This window comes from Saimiri boliviensis, chromosome X (assembly GCF_048565385.1).
Source record: "Saimiri boliviensis isolate mSaiBol1 chromosome X, mSaiBol1.pri, whole genome shotgun sequence".
In the NCBI taxonomy this organism is placed as follows: Eukaryota; Metazoa; Chordata; class Mammalia; order Primates; family Cebidae; genus Saimiri; species Saimiri boliviensis.
Genome location: NC_133470.1, coordinates 6,693,143 through 6,716,666, shown reverse-complemented (window position 1 = coordinate 6,716,666; position 23,524 = coordinate 6,693,143). Strand labels below are relative to the sequence as shown.

The window sequence follows — 23,524 nt, the reverse complement described above, 5'->3', positions numbered from 1 at the left end:
TTGTGCACAGGTCTACATGTAGATGTTGCCTGTGTCTATGTTGTATGTGTGCAGATGCATGTTGTATGTGTATAAATGCCTGTCGGTATATAAGTACACATACTGTCTGTGTGCCTGGGCTGTGTATGCGTGTAGATGTATATCTCTGCATGGATGCATGTTGTATGTATATGCCTGGGCTGTTTGCATGTGTAGATGTATGTGTGAGTCTAGCTTGTGTCTGAATGCACATGTATGTCTCTGTGTAGATGTGTGCTGCATGTGTACACCTGGGTTGTGCATGCGTGTAGATGCATGTGTCCATGTATGTTGCATGTGTGCGCCTGTGTTGTATGTCATATGTGTGTGGGTATGTGTGCCTGTGTTGTGTCTCTATGGAGATGTATGTTGTGGGTGTGTGCCCAGGTTGTGTGTGTTGTAAGCATGTGTAGGTACGTGTGTCTGTGTTGTGTCTGTGTGCAGACATGCGTCTCTATATATGTATGTATTTCTCTTTGCCATACTTCTAAGGATAAAATAAATGATGACAGCAAGATCCAGAGATAGCGCAAGCAAGACACTAAGGTGACTTAAGGACTCTGTGTCTTCACACAAGCTCCAGGAATCCGCTGGAGCAGGAAGTTCAGCCACACAAAGGAACATTTAAAAGGCAGCTGCACTCTAGGATCCAATTGATATTCAGCATTGGTTGGTGTTCATTCTCATGCAAAACATGCTAATGCCACGTTCCCAAGGAGACAGCTGCTTGCACAGTTCCCAGAGGGGACAGGGTCACCAGGCTCCAAGCAGCAGAGCTTTCAGAAACCTGTGACATGGAACCCGTGGCCCTGTCATGCTCCTTAGGCTGCCTGCCGCTGAAGGAGACGGAGGGTGAGGCTCCAAAACAGCACCTCAAAGCCAAACAGAACTAATCTGAAGGGGACAAACCTGCAGGAAGGGCCACTGTCAATGTGCTCAGTCATCCAACATGCTATGACAGGACTGAAACCACTGCTAAGAAAAAACTGCTCTAGAGATCCTGTTAGCATTACTCCATTTTTGCTTCTGCTGAGACATCCAGCCCTATGTCTGAATGCAAGGTTTCCACCTATGAGAGGTGGCAGTTTCATCTCCACATTCCATCTGTCCACGATGAGCTCCCTGAAAACACTGGACCCATTTCTCTGAGTCTCCCTGTGCTGCTCCCGCCTCCCCACAGCTCTCAGCATGGCTGGGTCCTTCTCACACGGCCCTCAGCCCTGCCAGTCCTGCCCTGACAGCACCCCACCTCCAGGTCACGCCTCAGCAAGGGGACTCTCTCCAATCATCCCATTGTTCACCTGTCTCCATGCTCCTCTCTGGGCTGAAAGCACCTTTACAGAGGCCAGGGAGCTGGGCTATTTCCTTCAGGGCCTCGCAGGTAAATGTTTATTACATGCAATATGTTGTGCCTTCACTTGAACACGATGTACATGCACTTGTTGTTTTCAATCACTTTCACTTTTTGTGTAGAATTTTAAAAGGGGAGAAGTTGCATTAAAGCTAAGCTGGATAAGACACTACGGTTATGTCCTCCATGAAAGGACCTTGTGTATGAATGTTCCCAACACATTTAAACAGTTTTGAACTGCTCTGTAATCAATAATCCACCACTGTTTTCTGAATAGGGTTAACAATTATCTTTAACGAGGAGGATGGGAAAATTTCTGAATCTTGCAGATGACTTAAGGAACACACACCACAGGGTCCTCTTCACCTATTTGTTTCTCTTTTGGGGGTGTAGGGGGGAGACAGAGACAGGGCCTTGCTCTGTTATCCAGGCTGGAGTGCAGTGGCGTGATCACGAGTCACTGTGGCCTCAACCTCCCAGGTTCAAGTGATCCTCCTGCCTTAGTCTTCTGAGGCACTGGGACCACAGGTGAAAGCCAGTATAGCCTGGCTAATTTTTTAATTGTTTTGCAGAGATGGGGTTTACCATGTTGCTCAGGCTGGCCTCAAACTTCTGGGCTCAAGTGATCCTTTTGCCTTGGCCTCCCAAAGTGCTGGGAGCATAGGCATGAGCCACCGCAGTAGGCCTCATGACTACTCTTGGTATCAATGATGGGACAGGGATGCATTCTGATTTGCAGACACACAACACAGGTGCTGCTGAAATGCTGCCCTTGATGAACTCTAGTGTCTGAGTTCTTTCTAAAGTACAGGTTAAACATCTCTCTTCCGAAATGCTTGGGACCAGAAGTGTTTCGAATTTCAGACGTTTTTGGACTTTGGAATTTACACACGCATAATGAAACATCTTGGGGGTGGGACTCAAGTCTAAACCTGAAATTCATTTTGTTTCATATACACTTTATATATATAGCCTGAAGGTAATTTTGTACATTATGCTTAATAATGTTGTGCACAAAACAAAGTTTGTATCCACCGAACCACTGTAAAGCAAAAGCGTCAGTCTCTCCGCACACATGTGCGCGATCTGGCTGTTTGGCATCACCATCATTCCGGACTCTGAGTTTATATGCTGACAACAAGCAATAATTTTCCTACACTTACTCATAAATAAGCACTTGACAGTGAAAAGCGCCACATACCATCAATATAGTGAGAGAGGAAAGTGTCCAGGGTAAGGAAGCAGCACAGCAATGTCACCAGAACACGCGCCTCAGCTGTCAGGCATCAGCAACAGCCACCAGCAGCAGCTTGCCCTGTCTCCACCTGCATTCTCACTGCGACCCATCCCACGAGATCAGCTGTGGAATTTTTCACTTCTGGCATCATGCCGGTGCTCAAAAAGTTTTGAACTTTGGAGCATTTAAGATTTCAGGCCTTCTGATTAGGGATGCTCAAGATGTTCTAGCTGCCTGTGACTTGAGGTTTTCCCGGGCAGACATATCCAATCAGGATCCATCACGTGCCAGCTATGTGATGTTAGACAGGCAACTACGTCCCAGAAAGCTGCCTCTCCTGTACAAGCTGATCACAGGCTACGTTGCATTGGATGGGGTGAGCTAGCAGCAGAAAAAGGCCCTGGTGTGGGAAAAGGAGTTGTGTGGGCTTCCTATGAGCCAGGCACCCCCTGAGCACATAAGACCAAAGGGTCAGTATGTAATGGAGCAGACCTGGACACAGGCCTCTGTGACACCAGCACCATACAAACTTCTTCCCAAAGCACAACACAACACACCCAACCAATGAGATGGGAAGGGCACCCCTGCAGCAGACCAAGCCAGCTGGTGAGGGGTATAAAAGGTGCCAAAAGAGCTCTGGGCAATGGCACTACCTCATTTTGACAATTAAGAGACAGAGTGAACACACTTCCCACGGATGACATTGAGGTGTTTCCTCCTTTCATTTACCTATTCTGCAAAAGGCTAACTTAGGCCATATACACACCTATTACACCCCAGCATACCACCAAGAATAGCAATGGATAGGGCAGTATCTCTGGTGACCCAGGAGTCCCTCTTGAGAGTATATACTACAAAGCCAGGATCTGGGACCAGAGCTGTTTGCACAGAGCACAATTATCTCATGGGACAATTGGGGTAGGACCCAGCATTGCTGCTTCCAAACAGAGCCAGGTTTCCATGAGCGTGGAATGTGGAACGCTTGGTAACTCAAACATCAACTCAAGTTCAACGCTGACAGCTTGGGGTTATCATTTAGAAACTCCTCCACTGGTTGTGGGCATAAATAGAAGTGATTCTGTCAAGCACAGCATTTTAATCAGGAATCACAGGTAGCTGGTCTGCCCTTCAGCCTGGGGAGGTGTATCAGACGCTGTCAGGCAGGTGTCTGCACACTGAAGAACCAGGCCTCAGAATGTGGATCAGGCAGCTGAGAGCTGGCACACCACGTCATCCTGAGCACAAGTCTCCGGAACGAGTCCCTGGTGTTTCCACTATCCTTCCCAGGCTCTGGGCAGCTCTTACAGACACATACCCCTGGGGAGGTGCAGGTGGAAAGCTCTTCTGTCAACATAGCACCCCATAAAGGCCAGATGAAGTAGAAAAAGGAGACAGTGGGGAAGGTGATGGAGCCCAACAGAGGCAAGAAACCAACCAAGCGACCGACTGACCAACCAACCAACCAATGCAGAAATGTATTCGAGACATTTTTAAAAGTTTCAACACCTGGGAACAACGGGACTAACCCTTCTCTCCTTAGACATACCAATTTACCAGGCTGAGCACAGTGGCTCACACCTATAATCCCAGTGCTTTGGGAGGCCAAAGTGGGAGGAATTCAAGACTACTCTGAGCAACATAGCAAGACCCAGTCTCTACAAAAATAAAAATAAAAATAAATAAAAATTAACCAGGCATGGTGGTGCATGCCTGTAGCTACTCAGGAGGCTGAAGCAAGAGGCGTGCTTGACCCTGGGAGTTCAAGGTTGCAGTGAGCCATGATCACACCACTGCACTCCAGCCTGGGTGACAGAGGGAGACTCTGTTTCTAACAACAAACAAAAAAAGCCTGGACATGTGGCTCGTGCCTGTAATCCCAACACTTAGGGAGGCCAAATTGCCTGAGAGGCAAATTGCCTGAGACAAGGAGTTTGAGACCAGCTGGACAACATAGCAAGACCCTATCTCCATAAAAAAATTGAAAAATCATCCAGGCATGGTGGTGTGCACCTTTAGTCCCAGCTACTCAGGAGGCGGAAGTGGGAGGATTGCTTGAGCCCAGGATTTGGAGGCTGCAGTGAGCTATGATCATGCCACTGCACTCCAATCTGGGTGACAGAGTGAGATCCTGTCTCTAAAAAACAAACAAACAAAATATTGATTTACCATAGGACTTCCCAGACTGTGAGTACCAGCAGGCTAGAGGCTGTTCGGCTGTCCTGTGCATGCCCAGCTTTCAGTCACAAAAACATTTGCCCAATGAACAAACCAGCTAGTGACGACAAAGGACACAGCTGTTCTCACAGGCTCTTCTGCAACTTTTGTGTCCTGTGGAACTACCTTCAGGGAGGACACCAGCCCTGGACCATCCTTAAGTCAGTCATTTCTCTACTGCCACATCTCTGCTGAAGCTGCTCCCTGTATGCCAGGATTCTAATACCATTTGGGGAAAGCAATTACTCTAGAAAGCCGGATGAACTGTATTTCTTTAGTGTCTTCACAGATGGATAAAAAGGTCTGCTGCTTCCCTTGGGTTTTATTTGTGCTTGCAGGAACTTGGATGGCAAAGAGTAATGAAGTTGAATTAGAGCGGCTGATAAATCACTTGTGGTTAAGAAGGGGAGGAAACAGAGAAGATTAAAAGAGAAATCCAAAGCACAGATGATCCAAATCATAGTTACAGGCACTGATTTCTCGAGGGTTAGTGCCCAGTAACAGAACCTGCCTAGATCTGGAGATTATAATGTGTGATGTCCCCTCAAGTATCAGACCCTGAGTATGCCTTCAGCACACACATTTTGGGGATCTTTTCCAGGCCTCTATTGTCTCCGTGCCTGGAGAGCCTCACTCTTGGTTCCAGAATGTGAGCCCTGGGAGCTGGGCTCTCCTTCCGTGATGGGAAGGCCAGGCCTGGGAAGAGGTGGAAAACAGCAAGGGCTGGCATGCCTGCAAGTCTGTTTCAGGGAAAGCCCTCCAGGCAAAGTGGATGTTGAGCCAGCCCTGGGAACCTCTGCTTTACAGGAACTCCCCTCCCGAACTCCTAATCTCCCACTTTCCTACCCACTTCATTTAGATATTCAAAGCTATTCCTGAAGTTGTCATCACTGGCTTGGCATACCCATCAAATAACATTACTCTCATCTGTGAAAATGGTAACATTGAGTGCACCTCCCGCTCCCCCCTCCCCCCACTTGCCAGCCCTCTTCCAGGCCTGGAGGGACTGATCCACATTCCTCCAGCCAGAAAGGCTTTTTGAACCCTGGGCCAGTTCATCTCTGCTAACTGTAATGACTTGAAAAGGCAGCTTGTGGAGCTCCACACTGGTTCACATATGGACCGCTGCTCCCAGTAGCAACTAAAAAGAGGCCAGAGAAGTTATAAAATCATAGGTTTGACAAATTCATCAGACTCCCCACACACATGTAAAAAGTCTCCCCATTCCTCTTCCTTAGTGTTCTCTTCACAGTGCTTTCAAAATGAGCAATTATACACACATGGGTTTTAAAAATTAATATTTGTCTCATCTCCTAGACAAGGAGTTTGCAAGCTAGAAACCAAGGGCCAACTCTCCACTGTCTCCTGGTTTTATAAACGAAGTGTTATTGGAACACACACGTCCCTTATCAAAAGCTGAGGACAGCTACACGAACTGAACTCTAGAAAGTCTCGAAGCCCATCACACGAGAGAAAAGACCATGGCCTCTGAGTCCTAGTGAAACTGTGTGAAGAAGGAGACTCTCACACACCTGCCCTGCGACCCAGCCAGTCCATCACTCCCAGAGAAACAACTCTCTCACCCAAAAGAAACAACAGAAGCCCTCATTCATGCTGGCCAAACACTGCCCATTTGCTGGTGAGTGGATCAACCAGTGGTGCTGTATTCACAGTAAGGAACACTAGCCAGTAATTTAGAAAAACTACAGAGACACCACAATGAGAATGGGTCCCAGGAGCATGACCCTGAATGAAGGGTCAGCTGCCAAAGAACACACAAGCAGGGTCCAGTTTACATGAAGCTCAACAAGAGTCAACACTCGCTAGAGTCACCCATCAGGGAGGGATGGTTGCGGGGCAGGGTTTCACTGTAAAGAGCACAAAGGCGCTTTCTGGAACTTACTGTTTTGATCACGAGGTGTATAAAGTTATCAAAACCAGCCAGGCACAGTGGCTCATGCTGGGAGTCCCAGGAACTTGGGATTCCTAAGGCCGGACGGTTGCTTGAGGCTAGGAGTTTGAGACCAGCCTGGGCAACATAGCAAGATCCGGTACCAAAATAAATAAATTAAAAAAAAAAAAAAAAAAAAGCCAAATGTGGTGGTATGCACCTGTAGTCCCAGCTACTCGAAAAGCCGAGGCAGGAGGATCACTTGAATCCAGGAGTTCAACAATGCAGTGAGCCATGATTGTGTCATTGCATGCCAGCCTGGGCAACAGAGAGAGAGACCTCATCTTTAAACAAACAAATAAACAAGTCCCAATAATTCCTTTGAAACTCCGTCCTTCAAACAAGTGGAGCTTGTTAGAAGTAGGCTGGACTCTGACTCCTTTTGAACAAGCAAAATATGGCAGAATTCCTATGTTCACTGCAGCATGAACTATTGTGAATAGTTCACTATTAGTTCACTATTCACAACAGCCAAGACACGGAGCCACCTAAGCAGACATTGACAGATGAGTGAATAAAATGTGTGTGCATATAGTGGAATAAAAAGACAAAAAGGAGAGAAATTTTGCCATTTATGACAACATGGATGAGCCTATGGGACATTATGCTAAGTGAAACAAGCCAGGTGCAGAAGGAGAATACTACATGGTCCCACTTACGCGAAAAATTTTAAACACTCGAATGAATGGTGGTTTCCAGGGGATGGGGGAAGGAGAAACAGGGAGGTGTTGGCCAGAGGGCACAAAGTTTCAATTACACAAGATGAATCGGTCCCAGGAACCTACTGCACAGCACAGCATCTGTAGTTAATAATTCTGTATTGTACATTTAAAAGTTTGCTAAGAGGGTAGATCTTATCAACGACAACAACAAAAAAGAGGGTTGATAGGGTGGTAGGAAACTTTTAGAGGTGATGGATCCATTTAAGGCACTGATTGTGGTGATTATTTCACAGGCATATAGACACTTATCTCCAAATTCATCAAAGCATATGTATTAAATATGTATAGCCTTTTATATGTCAATCATACCTCAATAAATTGATTAAAAAAATGTATGGCAGAAGTGCCAATGAGTGATTTCTGAGACCAGATTACACAGGCATTGCAACTTCTTCCTTTTTGTCTCCTGAGGATAACTCACAGGCGGGAAGCCAGCCACCATGGTGTGAGGATACTCAAGCAGCCCTACAGGGAGATCTATGTGGGAAGGAACTGAGGCCTCTTGCCAACAGACATATGGGTGCCCTCTTGGAAGCGGACCCTCTAGCTCCAAGCAAGCCTTTGGAAGACGGCTGTCCTGGCATATGTTGACTGCAATCTCAGGAGATGCTGAGCCACAATCACCTAGCTAATCTCCTCCCTAACCCTCAGAAAGTATATGAGATAATAAATGTTTAGTGGTGGTCAAGCCACCAAATTGGTGGATGATTTGTTATGCAGCAAGGTAACTAACACTACTGTTCTACTCTTTATGCTGTAATGATCAAGTGATCTTATTGATTTTCTGGCTGGCTTTTTGTTTTCAATGTATACAAAGGGAATTTTGAGAAGGAGGAGGCAGACCAGAAATAAAACTCATAAACACATCAGGGTATCTGCTTCTAAAAATTTGATATGGACACAATTGGTACCCTAGCTGGATTTCATGCCAAGATTCCCAACAATGGCTTATAGTACATTAGCTGACTTTTTTTTTAAATTACTATATTTTAGATTAAAAGAGAGAAAAATCATATCTGAATCTCTCTGATAAATACTATCTTATTGTGGTAGACTTTTTCATTCACCTCAATAATAGTTTTAGAGGCATCTGGGTTGTGTAATACTTATTAGGTATGATCTATTATTGACAAAAGCTTAAAGCTACTAAGGTCTGGGCAGAGGTAACAAGCAATGTATGAATTTGGGTTCACCTTACACCTTGTTCCCTATATCTACATGCTCTTCTGAGCCACAAATGTGTGTGTGAATTTCTAGACATCTAGGATGGATCTAGGTGTTCATATTACCCAACACTTTTACCTGTATTCTTTTCACCTCTACAACTCTATCAGGGTATTATAGACCAAAAAACTCAGTGGGTTGAGAGGTACTGTCTGATGAGCTGTAGTGAGTTGAAATGTACTGTGTGATGGGTTGTAGTGAGTTTGAGACCCTCCTGGCCAACATAATGAGTCTCCATCTCCACAAAAACAAACAAAATTAGCCAGGCATGGTGGTACATACTTGAAGTCCCAGCTGCTCAGGAAGCTGAGGTGGGAAGATTGCCTGAGCCTAGGAGTTCGGGAGTTTGAGGCTGCAGTGAGCTGTGATTGCACCACTGCACTCTAGCCTGGGGTGACAGAAGCAGACTGTCTCATAAAAAGAAAAGATACGTGAGAGAGTTTGCTTTCTCCCTCTGCTCGCCCTCATGTGAGGACACAGGTAGAAGGTGCCATCTGTGAACCAGGAAGAGAACCTTCACCAGGAATCCACAGGCCAGCACCTTGACCTTGGACTACCAGTCTCCAGAAGAACGGTGAGCAATAAATGTCTGTTGTTGAAGCCTCCCGGTATATGGTAATTTGTTTTAGCAGTGTAAACTGGCTAGGACAATTTCTAAATTATCTTCCCTATTAATAGAGTACAAACTCCTCTGAGGAAGGTTCTGTCTGTGCCTGATTCAACTTTGCATGCAGCACAGTGCCCGACTTTGAGAATGCTAATTGTTAACCAGGAAGATAATACACTGATGTCACCTGAAGACCTTTTTTCACAGAGACTGCAGTTCTTATCCTAGCGGTGATTAAAACAATAGGGGCAAACAGACAAACAAAATCCTTAGACTTCAAGTGTGCTGAAGCTGAAGGGCCTAGAAAAGGATTCCATCCTAAATGGGAGGCGGACAGCCCCAGCTCCACTCCAGAGCCATGTCCCAACTCTCCGCTTTCACTGTAATGTTACATTTCCACAATTACTACAGATTCTGGTAGGCTCACTTGCCCATTAAGAGCAATATGAGGCCACTAAGGTTTTTCACAAAACAATGACTGTAATAACAATATTAACTGGTGAGTGTGAAGCTCCTTGGTGTTCAGAACGTGTTTCTACATATGTGTATGTGGTCCCTACTTACTTTGATCTATGTACACCCTAAATGATGAAATCTTTAGAAATGGCTCATGCAGGAAAACACACACACAATTTGAGCATCAAAATGAACATCTCATCACAGTGAGAGCAAATGTAAACAAAAAGCAGAAAGGCACAGGCAGTGGCAGGCACCCATGTGTGCAGAGCAGACCAGACCCTAGAACGTACAGAGGTCCTACGGTTGTGCTTCCAATAGGACCATGAGTTTCCCGTCAATCAGGGCAAAATAAGGGAGCTATGATGAGTTAGGATTCTCGGAAAGCTGGGCACTTAATTCTTCCAGAGACAATTCTCCTACCAGCCTTCTGAGATGGAAGTCTACACCTCCTAGGGAATTCATGCTGACAGCGCCTAGTGGTCACACCTGCTGTGGCACACATGGTAACAAGACCAATAATAGCAATGCACAACTACCAGAAGCCAGTAGCCAAAAAAAAAAAAAAAAAGGCAGAACTGGCCACACAGAGGCTCCAGGTGCAAGTGCGACAACACTAAAATTCAACACACTTATATGTCAAAAAAGCTGAACCAGCCACTAACATCTGGAAGGCACACAGCACACAGCAGGGATGTATCTGCAACCTAAATGACAATAATCAAAAAAGGGCTCATCTTCAGTAGGAAAATGAACATGTGCTGAAGAGTAATGTACAAAGAAAACACACAAATGGCTAGTCAGTACACCAAAAAAATCTGACTTTGCTAGCCCCTGAAGAAATGCAAGTTAAAAATGAAATAACTTTTTTGCCTACCAAACCACAGAATTTAAAACATGTCTAATATTGACAAAGTTTTGGGAGAAGTAGGACTGTCCCGGGCAATCGGTGCCTAGAGTGTAAATAGCAAGCACACATTTTTGGAGGGCAACGTGGTATTTTCTAAATGCCTCCCTAGCAACTCCATGTCTAGAATTTTATACTAAGGAAATCAATGTGGAAGAGTGCAAGTGTTTCATACAGATATCTGCTGCGGTATTATTTACAATTGTCAAACATCAAAAGCAGCCCTGAATCTCCACAGTATGGCAACAGGGTTGTTATATTTTAGAATGTCATGTACCATACACGTACAAGTTACAGAAAAAGGCAGCTTACATACAGTATGTATAATATAATTGCATGTGTAAAGATACATATTTGCAAGAACTTCAAAGCAGCTACACTTCCATGTTCTACAGTGGAGACTCTGGGTCATAGGATTGAGGGTGATTTGTAATATCTGCCTCCCAGAAATTCTATATATTATTTTTTTTTTAGAGACAGAGTCTTGCTCTGTCACCCAAGCTGGAATGCAATGGTGCAATCTCAGCTCACTGCAACCTCCGCCTCTCAGGTTCTGGCAATTTTCCTGCCTCAGCCTCCTGAGTAGCTGGGATTACAGGCACACCCCACTATGCTCGGCTAATTTGTTTGTATTTTAGTAGAGATGGGGTTTCGCTGTGTTGCCCAGGCTGGTCTCGAACTTCTGAGCTCAGGCAATCCACCTGCCTTGACCTCCCAAAGTGCTAGGATTATTACTGTGAGCCACTGCACCTGGCCGATAACGTCTATATATCTTAATAAAATGGTTTTAATTAGCAAAATTGATTTTTTAAACAGGAAGTGTTAATAAAACTGTATATCCCAGCCTAGAAAACTGTAATCCCAGATTAGTATAAATACTCATTCTCAAAAACATATGTGAAGCTTACAAAATCAGGAGTAATTTTGGATTTTGGGTGACCCTGTGGCAAGATATATTAAAAACTAGTTAGAAAAGCTTTGTAATTAAGAGAAAATCTCAATCTTCCTTCTATCACAATTGCATTGACCTAAAATTGTGAAAACTTCCCACTTCAGATTATTGCCTGCCTATCATCTAACTCAGCTGAACCAGAATCAGAAACGGATTGTTTACCCAATAGACTTCAGATATTTGTTGTACATTACAATTACTTTATATGCATAATCACTATAGAAAATGTGTGTAGTACATATATGTATGTGTATGGGTATATATGCGTACACACACATATATGGGTATAAATATTGCAAATTTTCTGAGTATTTCTAGTTTTTCCACCCTTAATGGCCTCCAAGTACATTTAAGGGTCCCCGGCTAGATTTTTTAACAGAATAATTTTATAACAAATTTCATGCAAGTTATACCCAAGAACACCTTGTCAGTAAGTGGCTTTATGTGACATCACCACAAGAAGACCGAAGTAGGTTTAGCTGTCAAGGGCACTCCCATCAACAAAGCCCTGTTGGCAGAAAATTGAGTTTGCTGACAGAGCTGATTTCATTTGTAAATAGATATCGAAGGTATTACACATGTATGTATCTCATATATATTCATATGCTTTTGTTCCTGCAAATAATGATGGCAAATGAGCAAAATAGCACATCCACAAATCACCCCACAGAGTTGGAAATATGACTGAAGGGAAATCTGAATCCCTGGCTTCTCTCCCTAAGAACTAAAAATGACTATAGTTGGAAGGGACCTTGGAAATAATTTGATCTTCAAGATCAAGGTTATGGTAGAAATAAATAAATAATTTAAAAATGCTAAATAATTTAATCTGTGCCCCTTGTTTTATGGATGAAGAAACAGAGGGTCAGAATGGTCAGGCAGCTTTGAAAGCCATGCCAACGCAGGCTGAGGAGCACACATGCCGTCTCCACCTGGTTAATAGGTTTCTGTACTTCACCCCCAGACGTCCCAACTGAAATTCCTTCTCACTGCACCTGCAGCACACTGGATAAGGGATGTGAAAATTACTAAGAGAATAACTGGGAATTCTTGGGCCAGTTCTACATTCAGCCTTACCTGGAGGACCTCGACCCATTAGTTCGCAGAAGCCCACCAGACTGAAAATCAGCTGTGCTGCCCCACGAGGCTCTTCACTAACTGGCTGTGAGAATCCAGTCACCCTACCTCCAGTTTGCTTCATTATGAAATCAAGATGGTACCCGCATAGTAGGACCCAAGGTATACACGTGAAGAGGCACTGTGAACTTTCAGGAATTTTAAACAAGGTATCTGCTGATATATTTTAAAGATGAGCAAGTAAATAACTCTAGGACCTCTTCAGACATCCAGGGATGTCTACAAGCCTTCCAGAAATTACCTGGCTGTCTTACCTGCTCTAGGAAAAGTCAGCTGAAAATCAGTGCCCAAGGACAGGGGAAAGATGGGTGGATACAAGACGCCAGTTTCTTTCCACTGCTCCCCCACTCTCATCTTCTTAAAAATTTAATGCATATGAGAGGTAAAAAAATTAAAGGTGGTGTAAGGCAAATGTATTCCAAGGGCCACATAAAATATTCCCTTCTTTCTTCAACCTCCAAAATTCATAGACGGACTCTGGTACAGCAGTCAGCCCATGCAAAACAAGCAGCATTCTGCGCGCATTCACCAGGGTCATTTGTCCCCCTGGCTGCACAATAGAGCCTTCTGCAGCCTATATTCTTGACACCAACATGTATGGTTATTCCTAGCCCTCTGTAAAAAACCACTTTGGTGTGTGTTGTTCATGCCTCTGTAGATGAGAATTCCCCTGCAAATTTTTCCTTAAGAGGTATGGTGTTGGTTTGGGGAGGTGGGGGAGAGGAGGCAGAGAAACAGAAAGGGACATAGTATAAAATGTTATTGTTACTATGTATGACAAAAGAAATAAACGTGCCTCTACCACGCATGCAATACTTTTCTGCAACAATCAAAAATACTTGTAGAGCATGACCTCAAAGGTCCTAATTTGTAATGAAAAGAAATATGCCAAGCATTCATCAACTTGGTATCAAATCTTCAGTTTTTTATATGATACATTAAAATATTATTTTCCATTCATTCCATAAATCTTAAGACCATCTACAAGGCAGTGGGCTGTTTAGCTGTAAGTGCTAGCCAGGTAGATTTCCAAAAACCTTTCTTCAAACTCCTTTGCCTTTTTACCTTTCAACTAACAGCTAAAAATATGCATTTCAAAATGACACCTACTCAGAGAGAGCCTGTGTGTGCACACATATTTATACAACAATTTCCCTGTGAAAATGGCATCGACGCTCTGCACACACAAAAGCTTCCTTTAGTCGAGCAAAGGCATTTCAACCATTTAGAAATATGGCCAAAACTAATCATCTCTTTCTTTTATCACAACATAAAAGGGGGGGAACATATGTACAGTAAAACCCTTCAACTGTCACAATCAAGCCAAAGAGCAAAATAAAAGAACTGGAAAATGCCAAGAACCACGGTGATTCCATTCTATTTAAATTATCTCACTGCAATTAGCAGGCTATGCGAGAATGCACTCAGGGTGCATTTCTCATGACTAAACATGCACACCTGATTTCGCCACTTATTTTTTTTCATTTGGATGTAGCTGACTCACCATTTTTTCTCAATGTCCATATTCAATGTCTGAGTAGTGGGAATGCCTGTTTCTTACTGCTACTGATAAAGAAAAGGCAAACAAGGCAGGCACGTCTTCATGCGATGCTGGCATCCTCCAGCCAGCTCCCTCGCGGAACTCATCTGCAGAACTCACATGGAGCAAGGGTCCCACATACCGAGAGCTGCAGTCCCATCAGTGCAGATGACGGCTCTACGAATTCCAGCCTAGAACACGGTGTTAAGAGCACTGCCTTCCAGTTCCAGTGTGCTTTCAGCTAACTGTGAATCCCAAAGCTGCAAAAATTGCATGCATCCACAGGCACACATGCAGCACCAGCAAGCGTGCCCTCACACGTACGTGGACGCCTGCAGAGCTTGAGCCGGAATCTGCACCCTGATTTGCATTATTTCTCATCTTCAGGCAGAACAATAAACAATGAGAACACATTCGCGTACCTCGCCAGACCTTACCCACAGCTTTGTGAGCTGACAAGCAACCTGCCCTTCAAGACAGCAGAACAAAAGAGCCACTGGGAACTACAAACCCCTACCAAACCATGCAAGCGTCCTGAAACCAGTCCCATCTGGGATGAACTGCCCCGAGAGCAAAGACAGGGGTCCCTTACCCGGCTCTGCTTAACCGCGCTGGATGGGAGCTCCCCCAGCTGTGAAGGCAGCAATGTGCTTCAGGGACCCACAGCCTGCCTCTGCTGCAGCCCTCCTCCTGCCTACTGAATGGAGTCCTAAAGCCAAGCTCACAACAGCTGGCCTGTCTGTGCCTGCTGTCTTGTTGATGGGCAAGCTCACGCAGGCTCCGTCAACCTTCACCTCCACGGCTCAAGACTCCGTGTGCATTTCTCATCACTTCATCAGCAATTCCTCACGGTGGGGACGTTCCCGACACTTCAGTGCTTAAACCCCAAAAGTCTTGTACTTTAAAACCCCAAAAGGCTTGGGGGGCAGTCTTCCTTTATGTCGCGCGCGCGCGTGTGTGTGTGTGTGTGTTTAGAGACAGGGTCTCGCTCTGTCTCCCAGGCTGGAGTGCAGTGGTTCGATCACAACTCACTGTAGCTTCCAACTCCTGGGCTCAAGCGATCTTCCTGCCTCAGCCTCCCAAAGTGCTGGGATTACAGGTATGAGCCACTGTGCCCAGCACTTATTATATTTTAATGTGGAAATATAGAAAGCCTACTGCACTGATGTTACAGCTTTCTCTATTTAATGATGCTAGATAATCCTATAACATATGTGGCACACAGTTCAACTCCACAACCATAAGGAGGCAAAAGAAAACATTCAACAGCCTATTCTATGTCCATATGTTCTTGAGTTGATTACACACTCATTAGGAATGTAACCCATCAAGCAACGAACAAGTGTTTCCGGAAGTCTGTGTGCAAGGCACTCAGGGAAGAAGACAAAGGCAGGCTAGCCCTGACTTTCTCAATTCACCATTTTACAATGATCTGTATTTAAAGTCTCTGCACCCCACCTCCCTCCTAACGCAGCCCCAGACCTCCAGGAAGCAGGGTCACCAGCTGCTATGCCTCACAGCCCTATCCCACCCTCCCGCATCCTGGGCTTAGCCACCAGGGCGGAATTTCTCTCTCCAATCTGCTCCTGTCAACCTCTTCTACATTCATAGCAATTACTTCCAACTCTTGCTCATTTCTCCAAATAACATATGCTGCTTTGCAGCCTTTACTGTATCACTGCTATTTTAGATTTTTCCCCTCATATTGACACTTGATCTTAGGCACTATGCGGATTCATTAATGTTATATCCCTTAAGCATGTAAATAAGCCTGAGAGCAAGGCTGCTCTGCATATCCCCATTATCCAGGGCCGTGAGGTCAGCAAGCTTGGGGGGCCTGACACACTTACACTGAGAAGCAGAATGAGGATTCAAGCCTGTGTCTTCCACTCCAAAGCCCATGTTCTTTCCAGTACTTTTCATTTTCACGTATTACTTTACCAAGTACACGTTCCTGTCTTTAAGAGAGGGTGCCACCCACCCTGGGCCATGTCCATTTCCCAAATGCTTAACACATACTGCCAGGCCACACAGGGGACAGGAATCCACTGACGGCTGATTAAATATTTTATTATAGGGCTGGGTGTGGTGGCTCATGCCTATAATCCCAGCACTTTTGGGAGGCTGAGGCGGGAGGATCGCTTGAGCCCAGGAATTGCAGACCAGCCTGGGCAACATGACATCATCTCTACACAAAAATTAAAAAAAAAATCTTCATTACACTTTAGTCCCTACAAGGTATGTTCCTAATACTTACAAACTGAGTAACTCAAAATGCATTGTAAGAATACAATTTTAATTATACATTTCATTTATTTATCTTATTTTTTGTAGAGACACAGTCTTGCTATTTTTGTTGTTGTTGTTGTTTTTGAGATGGAGTCTCACTCTGTCACCCAGGCTGGAGTGAGGTGGCATGATCTCAGCTCACTGCAACTTCTGCCTCCCAGGTTCAAGCAATTCACCTGCCTCAGCCTCCCGAGTAGCTGAGATTACAGGTGCATGCCACCATGCCCAGCTAATTTTTATATTTTTAGTAAAGATGGGGTTTCGCCATGTTGGTCAGGCTGGTCTCGATCTCCTGACCTCAGGTGATCCACCCGCCTTGGCCTCCCAAAGTGCTGGGATTAGAGGCATGAGCCACCACACCCGGTCAGGGTCTTGCTGTGTTGCTCAGGCTGATCTCAAACTCCTGGCTTCAAGTGATCCTCCTGCCTCGACCTCCCAAAGTACTTGGATTACAAGCATGAGCCACTGCACCAGGCCAGCATCTCATTTTAGAATGAGTTTAGATTTACTAAAAAATTGCAACAGCAGGGTGAGAGCTCCCATCTGCCCTCTACCCACTTCCCCCTGTTATTAATATCTGGCATTACCATGGGGTATGTTTGTCATAGTTAATGAATCAATATTGGCACATTAATATTAACTAAAGGTCACACGGTATTCCAATTTTCTTTTTATTCAATGTCCTCTTTCTATCCTCGAACCTCATCCAGGTACTGCATCACACTCAGGAATGCTGCTTCCAGCTCTTGCTGTGAGGGTGCTACAGCTTTAGACTGAACATTTGTGACTTCTACCCCAAAATTCCTATGTTGAAACATAACCTCCAGGTGGTGGTGTTAGGAGGTGAGGCCTCTAGGAGGTAATTAAGTCATAAGGAAGGGGCCCTCATGAATGGGATTAGTGCCCTTATAAAAGGGACCCCTGCTATTTATAAGTCATATCATCTTAGGTATTTTATTACAGCAGCCTGAATAGGCTACAATCATTTCTCAGGCTTTCCTTGTTTTTGATGCCCTTCACAGTTTTGAAGAGGTCCGTTTCGGCACTTTGCAGCATATCCCTCAACTGGGAGCTGTCTGATGCGTTTTTATGATGAGACTGGGACTTTTGGGGAGATAACATGGAAGTGAAGTGCCACTGTCATCCTATGATATCGAGGGTGCATGCCGTCAGCACGACTTACCTGTCAACGTGGACCCCGATGACTTGGTGAAGTTGTTTTGTGGTGTTTCACTGTGGTCAATGAGACACACACACACACAGCCATGGTCATGTATGCCATCCACAACACTTAATTTAGATTCTAAGAGCTATCACGGAAACTAACGCACAATAATTTAAACTGTAAAAGAGGACAGACACCATGATCACTTGGTGAAGTTGGTATAAGCTGGCTTCTCCAGTGTGATGTTCCTCTCCTTGGCACCGCTGGCCACACTGTCTCTTTGGAGGGAGCTTACTGTAGGTAGCCCACACTGAGCGTGGGGAGCTGTTGCCCCACCTCCTTAAGGGCAGAGGAGCAACATGAACAATTTGCAATTTTCTGCACAGATTTCTCTATTCCTCATTTGTTAATTTATTCAACCATTCTGTGTATCAGTCTGGGCTGTGGATTCATTTTATATATTGGGTTATAATGATCCACTACTACTTAATTTTGCTGCTTAAACTGTTCTGCCTTTGGTCACCATTGGCTCCTGTGTCCCAATGACATGCCCACACTGTTGTCACTGCTGGGTTTACTTCGGGGTGTATCTGAGCACTTCCTTATTTTCTGGCACTTTAAGATACTCCAGGCTCATCTTGTACAGTCCCAGCCCCAAGCCTAGACTCAGCCATTCCTCTGAGGAGCCCTGGTTCCTTTTATTGGAGAAGAGTCTTAGAAAACAAGATGTGCATGCTGGCTGTGCACTAAAATCCTGTTTTTTTGTTTTTGCTTTTTTTTGAGAGAGAGTCTCATTTTCACCCAGGCTGGAGTGCAGTGGCACCATCACTGCAGCCTTAACCTCTTGGGCTCAAGTGATCCTCCCAATCCAGCCTCCCAAACAACTGGGACCACAGGTGCACCACCATGCCCAGCTAATTTTTCTTTTTTAAGATATGGGGTCTCACTATGTTGCCCAGGCTGGTATTGAACTCCTGGGCTCAAGCAATCCTCTCAGCCTCCCAAAGTGCTGGGATTACAGGCATGAGCTCCTGCACCTGGCCTAGGAATCCATTCTTAAAGGAGACTCTCCACGAATTACTTCTAAACAAAAAGCACATTTATAATATTAAAGTTTATAATGTGGCTTTTCAGATATCCGTGTTTCTTAGAGAGAGGCATAATTATCAGGGCTTATGAGATGCTCAAATGTTTTTGTAGATTGTACAGTATTAATACTATTAAGATTTAAAATAATAATCATTGTAATAAAATGCACACAAATCTGCTTTTAACTGACATAAAGCATGTGTGCCCTTGAAAAACTCACAAATAAAAAAAGAACAGAATGAAATCACCACCCTAGTACCCTTATGTTCTGAAAGAACTTCCTCCTCACCTCTTAGACAGTTTTGGTGAAACCTTGAACTTTTCTGAGTCACTTTCCATGAATTGAGTAGCATTCCCAGCCCATGTGGTCCAAGGACAATCTTCCCTGACCCAGGCTATCGTACCAAGTCAGAGAAGCTGGTGCTACGGCATCCTGCATGCTACTGCATTCTTGGGCTATGAACAAGCCACAGCTCCCTCTACTTGGACAAAGCAAACTTCCCCAAGTTAACCACACCAGAGACGGGGAGATAGACATCATGTTGCAAGATAATCATGAACTACTACAAAGAAGCCTCTTTGAAAACATCCAGACAGACTGCCACTGGGTTCCATGCTCCCTGTCCTGAGCACAGTCATGTAAGCATCCCTTACATCCCTCCACTAAGCCCAGCACGGTCGGCCAGCAAACCTTTGTGTAAAGGACCAGATGGCAGATATTTTCAGCTCTAGGAGCCATCTGATCTGTTGCAATGACTCAACTCTCTGCCATCATACAGAGAAAGCAGCCACAGGCAGTCTGTGAGCAAATGGACGTGGCTGCATGCCGATAAAACTTTATTTTAAAAAACAGATAGGGGGCCAGAGTTGGCCTGTGGACCATAGTTTGCTAACCCCTCACCAAAGCAATGGTTACACAATCCTTTCCTCTACTGAGTCATCAACATCTGCTTCCCTAGAACTTGAAACCAGTGAGTCTAGGGGTGCTTTATCATATTCTTCCACGTAGAGAAGAAAGCTGCTCTACTCTCCCAGAAACTTGTTTCCAAGTGACCCTGACCTAGACCGCTCAACCTTTCACCATCTGACACCACTCAATTTGGGTGAGCTGCTTGAGAGTGTCTCACAAACCATGAGACCCAAACTCTGCAGATGAGTCCGGAACTGATCTGAGAAAGGATGGGATTTGCTTAGGAGAAGGAGAGCTGGGAGGGAGCTCTGGTACATACAGTAAGCAAACACAGAGTGGAAAGGGGCATGGCAGCGTGGAGACTTTCTATTCAGAGACACAGCCTGTGTCATTCCGACTCCAGTTCTGCTCAGGGAGCCACAGGTAAAACTACCTGTGCCTGGTAAATAGGAAGCAGGGCTGACTCACAGAAACAAACAAATGACTTGAAGGAAGGGGCCAGGCAAGTTCTGCAGGGGACATCCACATACCTGATTCAGAGGTTTCCTCGTCTTGCTTCCTGCTTTAGGGCAGGGCAGGAAGGAATGTGGAGAAGGGAAGGGCCCCTGTGGCTGCTGGGTCCAGTGGAACAGTGGGAATGCTGCCCCCACTGCCAGTGGGATCAGCAACGGCTGAAATCTAGCCAGGGTCCCCTTAGCAGGCCTGCAGGGAGGGTGACCTGGTCACCATGTGGCTGTTTTTGCACTATCATGGAAGAACTGAGTGGTCGCAGCAGGGACACTATGTCCCTCTGAGTCAAAAATATTTATCATCTCATCTTCCACAAACTTTGTCAATTTCTGAGCTACGGCCACTTAATGCACAGACTCATTCATTCATTCATTCATTCATTTTTTTGGAGACAAGAGTTCTGCTCTTCTTGCCCAGGCACCCGCCACCATGGCCGGCTAATCTTTTGTATTTTTCATAGAGACAGGGTTTCACCATGTTGGCCAGGCTGGTCTTGAACTCCTGACCTCAGGTGATCTGCTCACCTCAGCCTCCCAGAGCGTCGGGATTATAGGCGTGAGCCACCACACCCGACCTCACAGACCCATTTTAAATTTAAAAAGTTTTCTTGTGGATTTCCAGTGTTGAGATTTTTTTTTAAAGACTGAGATAAAATATATCATAAACTTTGCTCTTTGAAACAGTACAGTTCAGCAGTTTTTAGTATAGTCACAGCAGTCACTACTATCTGATTCCAGAGGATTTTCATTACTCCAGAAAGAAGCCCCATGCCCATGAACAGTCTCTCCCTCATTTTTCCTCCCTCAACCCCTGACAGCCACTAATCTACTATCTACAGATGTGCCTATTCTGGACATTTTATATAAATGACATCATACAATATGTGGCTTTGATTTTTTTATTAGACTGTTAAATATGTCTATATATGAAATCTGTTTCCTTATTTTTATAATTCTTAGGCTATAAAACACAAAACAAATTTGCAAGTTACATGCAAGCAAAATTGTAAAGCCAGTGTCAGGTGTATATGACAGGTGACATGGCTTCGCTGAGCGTGAACCACAACGCTCACGGCTCTGGGCAATGCAGTATCGCTGCTTCTGAGCCCAGCTATCAAAGTTTTCTGGGTGCCACAGAAGGACTCATCTCAGCCATCACTTTTCTTTCGACTAACACGACACAGAGCTCTGCTGGCATGGCATCATGCTGTCCTGTCCCTCATCCACAGGGAGTGCATCATTTACAGGGGAGTCCTCAACTTCCTCTTTTCTCCTACCAAGGGTGATTGTGTCAGCACCGCAGTCAATGAGACTCCCAGACACACACAGCCATGGTCAGGCAGCACACCATTCACAACGCTTGATTTCGATTCTAAGAGCTACCATGGAAACAAACACAGAAAAATTTAAACTGGCAAAGAGGACAGACATGTTCCCAAATGCCACGTGTGAGAAAGCCCAAAGCAGAAATACATCACTGGCTCCCGCACCATCACCGTCACCGCCCATGCGTCAGTCCTCCTGCGCCCTCCGGCCTTCTGGATTCTCCTGGGGGTGGAGGTGGTGGCGAGCTGTGTGGTATGAAGGGGCCTGAAGCAGGCTGCTCAGCTGGCCCAGTGGGATGCACACCTGACACGTGCTGCAAGCTCTGGTGGCTTCCTCTGGGAATTCTTTGGGTTTGTGCAGATTTAAAAGACATAAAACTCGTGGGAATATTTGAATGCATTTTCTATTTATATTCAGAAGGAGGTGACTCAGAACTATTTCCTTTTTTATTTCAAATGTGTGGGCCTTCAGAAAACAGATGAGCTAAATTGATTTCTGAGACTAGCTGCAAGGACCTAACAGCCACATAAGACACTGAATCTATGGGATTCTTAAGACCAACTTTAAAAGTGAACACATTGGCTGAGTGCAGTGTGGTGGCTCACCCTTGTAATCCCAGCACACTGAGAGGCTGAGGCAAGAGGATCACTTGAGGTCAGGAGTTTGAGGCCAGTCTGCGCAACATGGAGAGACCCTGTCTCTACAAAAACTTTTTTAAAAAAATTAGCTAGGTAGGTGGCGCATGCCTGTGATCCCAGCTACTTGGGAGGATCGCTTGAGTTCGGAGGTCGAGGCTGCAGTGAGACATGTCTGGGCAACAGAGCGAGACCCTGTCAATGAATCAATCTATAATCAATCTATACAGCCTTCGGGGTGAGTGCCTGTGTCCCCTCAGCCCAACCTGGGTGGAGGACTGGACTAGGACACAGCCAAGAGGAATGGTGGCTGGATGAAGCCACAGGGGAGAATGGACATCTATGTTTCCAGGTAGCTTTCTGGAGAAAGGTGAAAGCCACAAAGGATCCTGTAACATGCAAACTCAGCCAAGGTCAGTCAAGAGGCTGAGAGCTTTGAAGAATGCAGCCAGCTGACAAGAAAGGAGGCCAGAGGAGGCAGAATGGAGGGGGGCTGCCACATCAGCATGCGCTACAGGAGTCTCTCCCCCAAAAGAGGCCGCTGGGGGCTCCAGGTGGCTCACCTGGCTAGCAGGAACTCCTGGGTAGCTACCAGGGATGGGGCTGCTGTGAAACAAAGGGGCAGCTTTCCACAGGGCTGGATTCTTCTGGAAAGGCAAGTCTCAGGCCACAGCATGGGAGCCACACAAGGGATGAAGGAGCCTGTGCGAGTACAGTTACATATATTGGCATCCAACCACAAGGCAGCAACTGTTGTATTTTTTGTAGAGATGGGGTCTTGTGAGGTTGCCCTAGCTAGTCTCGAACTCCTGGGCTCAAGTGCTCCTCCTGCCTCAGCCTCCCAAGGTGCTAGGATTAGAGATGCGTGCCACTGTGCCTTGCTCAATGACACAAATTCTATTTGTAGAAGAATGCTTACCTGCCCCATCTAGAACTGAGATGCCTGAGTTAAATTTTCCTCTGCATTTCCCTCTGGCTTCCCTCAGCTCTGGCACCTCAGGCCATTGGTCACTTTCACCCTCCTTTTTTACACTTCTCCCTCCATGTGAGGGTTCTGTGGATCTGCTTCCCTGTTCTTCTCTTCCTTAGCCCAAACCCTGTAACCATAAACTATCACCTGAAAGCTATTCCTTCTAAATAATACAGAGTCACGAGACCAAACCAACAAGTAAACAGCGGCCGTCTGTCTTAGTTCTGGGTTTCTTAAATCCCCATGGGTATAAATGTAAGGAAAAACTGTAGTTGGTAAGACATTAAAAACAAGGCCAGGTGTAGTGGCTCACGC

General features: G+C 45.3%; 1 protein-coding gene across 8 annotated transcripts in view; it reads right to left on the bottom strand.

The window, feature by feature from the left end:
* SHROOM2 (shroom family member 2) overlaps positions 1-23,524 on the bottom strand; it is a 165,103-nt gene that overhangs the window by 29,578 nt on the left and 112,001 nt on the right. The window contains exons 1-2 of one of the 8 annotated variants that reach the window (XM_039475516.2): positions 14,909-15,820; positions 13,031-13,133 (exon numbers count right to left, since the gene is read on the bottom strand). The exons of 5 other annotated variants lie outside the window; for them this stretch is intronic. The gene's annotated coding sequence lies outside the window, so the exon portion shown is untranslated. Of the gene's footprint in view, positions 1-13,030; positions 13,134-14,280; positions 14,887-14,908; positions 15,821-23,524 lie in introns of those variants that run through there. 2 more of the 8 variants (XM_039475515.2, XM_039475514.2) reach the window with 2 other exon arrangements.